We start from the raw sequence: 5322 nt of genomic DNA on the forward strand, positions 1-5322 counted from the left end.
GTCCACAAGGTGCAAATCTGCTGCAACTTCCATCTAGATGTCTAGAGGATTTGGATCCTGGTTCCAATATAAGAAAGAGTAATTTCCAGTATCTTCTTCTAGTGCTTGGACCTCCAGTTAACACTGTAAGTACATGTGCTGCATCCTGTTACTATGCAGCCAGAGATTACCAGCATCAGTGGTAGGTACACTTTTTCAAGCTCGCAGTCATAACTTAATGTTCAGATCTGTGACTACTGGTCCACAGGGCTAGATGTATTTGTCTTGCTGTTGTTCTGAAGGCTTTTTGTTCTGTCCTTGTTAACATAAATTGTGAAAGACGTGCAATGATTATTCTTGCCCTTGCTTCCCTTTTCACAAAACCCTGAGATTTTTTAGTGGACTGAATAATAATAAAAATGAAGTCTAATTTTGAAAATTGTTAGGATATGGAAACCCTAAAATTACATAAATATAAATAAATGACTTCATAAATATAAATAAATGACTTCGTACCACACATGAAATGGAATATATATGTTAACATAAGCTGGCTGCCAGGTAGTCCCCAAGCTGCTCTTTCACTCCCCATACTTAACAGGACAGGGAAAGAAAATAAAATGAACAGTCAAGATGCAGACAGGAGGATCACTTAACGGTAACCATCGTAGACAAAGAAGACTTGATTTGGAGAAGATTCATTATTAATTGCTAATTAAAGATAGAGTAGAATATTGAGAAATCAAGACAAAATCAAAACCATCTCTCTCCTCCCCTCTTATCCCTTCTTCCCAGGTTTAACTTAAGCCTCGATTCTCCCACCTCTCCTTGAGTGTCACGGGGAAATGGGGGCTGTGGTCAGTCCCTAACGCTTTCTGCCTCTCTTTAATGGTCACTGACTGCCCCTGCTCCCACTTAGGTATGCTGTCCTTCATGGACTGCTCCAGAATGAGTCCCCCATAGGCTGTAGCCTCCATCAGGCCCCATCCAGCTGCTCCACCATGGGCCTCTCTAGGGATTACAGGGAACTTATGCTCCACACCTGGAGCATTTCCTGTCCTCCTGCACTGATCTCAGGGTCTAAAGTTCCGTTTCTCACATTCTCTTAACTCCTTTCTCATGGCTGCGATGCAAATTCTTCACTCTTTCTTAAATATGTTATCACAGGCTTAACACTGGCCAGTGTTGGGTCCCTTTTGGAGATGATTGGAACTGTGTCAGGCATGGGGCGTGTCCTTCTGTCTTCTCACAAAAGCCACACCTGCAGCCGCCCCTCTGCAGAAGTCCAATATAATGCCTTTGTTACTTTTCTTTCCAGCATTGGCTGACTGGTGCATGTGTTTGCCTTTCCATTTGTATTACCTCTGAGCTTAGCCTCAAGCATCCAACCCTTGCGTTGAAAACAGTCTGTCAGAAAGCTGATGAGCAAGGAACCAGTTTCACTTCTAGCAGTTGAAGTAACTTTGGCTTATGGCTGTGTGTGTGACAGAGCAAGATATCACTAAATCCACCCCCACGAGGCAAAGGTCCATGGTTTGGTGTTGTACTTGTTTTCATTTTTTGGTTAGCTGTAATAGCAAGGATACTGGTTCTCACTGTCACTTTTATTTGTAACAAATAGGCAGTTTATTATACACAGCATAGAATCGGCTTTCTTATTCCAAGTTAGGATATGCAATGGTCTTATTAAGTAGGAAATTCGTAAGTTTCCCTTACCAGCTCCTTGCTGACATCTTCAGTAGGATTTAAGAAATAGGCTGAATTGATTTTTTTTTATTATTTTTTCTTCAGTAAGAGATAATGTGTTGGTCAGTAACACAAGCACATTTGTTCTTCTGGTCTACTTCTGATGTTCAGTTGTTACTGTTCTATACAATATTATTTGCAAATGCAAGAATTTTATATATTGTGTGTAGATACTACTAGTTCCAAATCTGAGGAAAAAAAGCTGAAAATGCTTATATTTTTTCAGTAGCTGTATGAAACTTTGTCACTCATACATTTGAATGATAGAATGATGTATTTATTGAACAACCTGTCTGGCACTGAAATCTGTTGGTGTGGTGCGTCCCTCTGGCTTCCATATTGAAAAGAGTAATTGAATAAAAGTAGAAATAGTTTTCTTGGCTCTGTTAGAAATGTATCAGTTTTTGCTAACTTTTCTAAAATAAAAATATTTTGCACTTAGGAAAAGTATTTTATGAATAAAACTAACATATAGCTCCCTGCCAAAGTATTTGTGTGCTGTGTATTTCTTGCATCATGGATCTAAGGTTCACATGCAGTTGCATTGGACAAGATGCTTGTGATCTGCTTTTGAGAACCAGAGCTTTGAGGAGATCTGCCTGAGGTGAGACAACTACAAACTATATTCTCCTGAGAGGTTTCAGCCTCTTGTTTCATGACTGTGAAAACACAATTAATAACCTGTGCAATAGCATCCATAGTTAAGTCCACCCCTCCATCTCTGGCCCACTTATATGTTGCATGTCTTCCCTGACAGCCCAAGGTCTCATGGGCCCACTGAGCTAGGAATAATTTACCCTTGTGTTGCCAGTCCAAGTCTGCTTGAGCCGCCTCAATTTTGGCAGCTCCATCTACCGGATGGTTATTATGTTGTTCTTCAGTAGCCCAACTCTGGGGCACACGAGCATCTACACAGTGCACCTTTACAACCATATTCTTTATTCGGGCAGCAATGGCTTTCCTCAGTTCAGCAGCCCAAACGGTTCTACCCCTTCACTGCCAGTTGTTTTGCTCCCACTGCTGTATCCAGCCCTATAAGGCATTTGGCTAACATCCATGAGTCAGTATGAAGATAAAGCATTGTCCAGGTGGTGGCACTGTTGATCCCCGTCTAAAAGGAGTTCTCATGCCGTGCCTTTCAGGCATGAAATCACCACTTCTAGTTCATGAAGAGGCATTTTTACAGTGTCTGCTTTGTCTTTACACTGACTCGTGTATGGTGGCAAATATCTTATAGGGCTGGTTAAAGATCATTAGTAAACTAAGATTTTTTTTCCTCTGAACATTTCTGCTGTTCTTCTTCCTTCTAGGCCTATCTTCCCCCTCCCAACCTTTTCCTGAGAGTGGGCCTGTAGGGTGAACACCCTGAATGAATAGTGCCCAAACAGTATAATGAAGATGACAGTAAGTTTTTGGATGGATTATCCAGATGGTACAAAGACACACAATAAATTAGGAAGGACTCACCTGTCACCAAAGGCCAAGGCTCAACTGGAACTCCACACAGGAGGGATCTCCAACAAGAGATCCTTCCCCAGTGGTGGTCAGCCCTGAAATGGGGTCTGGGAGAGGTGGAGCCAGACTGCACCCCTTCCGGTCACACAGTGCATTGCCTTCACCTGTGCTCCTGCGGCTGACTCAGTGCTCACCTCAGCTGATCCAGCAGTGGTTCAGGCCCTGATTCAGCAGTTCCCATACAGGGCCCATGGGTCTGCTACCTTCCTGTCACGGAGACAGATAGGATCTAGATTGACCTAGGTCCAACTGTGACACCTGGAAACACAGATGAGAGAACTTTAATACTCTAATGCAGAATAAATGATGACCTTTGCTTACGTTTATCTGACTTTTTGTCTGAGAACTTTATAACAATGTGCAGGTTGCTCTGTAAGTAGCGCATCCTGTTTATTTCCATGGAAATTACAACAGTTACGTGAGCACAACACTGTGAAAAAGCAAATTTTGTCAGATTGCCCCTCTACTGCCATGTGCCACACACCAACAAAATGTAGTAGAATATTGACAGGAAGGTTTAACCTCTACTGTCATACCACCAACATCCAACTCTGATGTCCTGGGCAAACATAATAACATAGGAGGTATTACATTCAGAGCACTCATACTTTTAAAAAGTTTGTGTCTGGTTGCTTAAGTTAGGCAACACACATTTTTACCATCTAAGGAAAACATGCTAACCAGAGATACACTTTTTATTCTGTGATATTTAAAAATGTGGAAACAATTGATTTCATTGCCAGGTTCTGAAAGGTCCAGCTGAGCTGATTTCTCAATACGTCAATTATTCATGTTCCCACACTCCATTCTTTTCCTAGAATCACATAATGATTGAGGTTGGAAGGGACCTCTGGAGGTCGTCTGGTCCATCCTCCCCATTCAAGTAAGACCACCCAGATAAAGCTGGTTGCCTGACTAGAAAACATTAGAACATTATAGGGATGGGGACTCCAGAACCTCTCTGGACATCTAGTGCTAGTGCTCTGTCGTCTGCCTGGTAAATAAGTACTTCCTGGTGTTCAAAAGGAACCTCCTGTGTTTCATTTATACCCGTTCCCCCTTGTCCTGGCTCTGGGCCCCATTGAAAAGAGCCAATCTCAACCACCTTTACAGTCACCCTTAAAATATTTATATGCACTGATAAAATCACCCTGAGTTGCCTCTTCTGCAGATGGGATAGTACAAGCTCTCTTGGCTTCTCCTTGCTGGAGGGATGTTCCAGTTCCTTAACCATTTTCATGGTCCGCTACTCCAGATGTGTCCTCAGCCTACCGGTACCACTCCTACTAATGCAGCCCAACGTACCCATCACCTTCTCTTCAACACAGCCACACTTTTGGCTCAACTTGGTGTCCACCTGGACCTCCCAGTACTTTTCCACAAAGCTGCTTTTCCAGCTATGTGGTTTTCAATTTGTACTATACTGGTGCTTGGAGTTGCTCCTCCCTAGTCACAGGATTCTGTGCTTCTTGTTGAACTTGATGTCAGCACATTTTTGCAGACTTTCCAGGTCCCTGTGGGTGGCAGCATGACCCTTTGGTGTATCAACCATTCCTCTAAACTCACTGTAGGTTCATTCTGCTCCATCATCCACATTGTTAATGAGGATGTTAAGCAGGATGGACCTGCTATTGATCTTTGGGGGTACACTGAGATTTATTGGTCTCCAATTAGACTTCGAACCACAGATCACTATTGCTAGGCCTGGTTATTGAGCTGATTTCCTATATGCCTCACTGCTTGTACAACAACTTGTTTATGACAAACTTATGAGGAACAGTGTCAAAGGCCTTACTGAAGACCAGGTAGCCAATAATCTCCCCTCATCCATCAGGCTGGTCATTTCATTGTAGATCTAGCTGCCCAAGCATGGCGAAACCATGGTGATTAGTCCTGGTTATTTTCTTGTCCTTTCTGTGCCTGGAAATGGTTTCCAGGATTACCCGCTCCATCACTTTTCCCAAGGACTGATGTGTGGTGATTGGCCTGTAGTTCCCTGAGTCCTTCTTTTTGCCCTTTTTGAAGACAGGAGTGAGATTTACTTTCCTCAAGTCATTGGGCACTTCTCCTAGTTGCTATGAT

Source organism: Cyrtonyx montezumae, unplaced genomic scaffold (genome assembly GCF_038088225.1).
Source record: "Cyrtonyx montezumae isolate F1298 unplaced genomic scaffold, pur_monq_1.0 scaffold_3, whole genome shotgun sequence".
Classification (NCBI taxonomy): domain Eukaryota; kingdom Metazoa; phylum Chordata; class Aves; order Galliformes; family Odontophoridae; genus Cyrtonyx; species Cyrtonyx montezumae.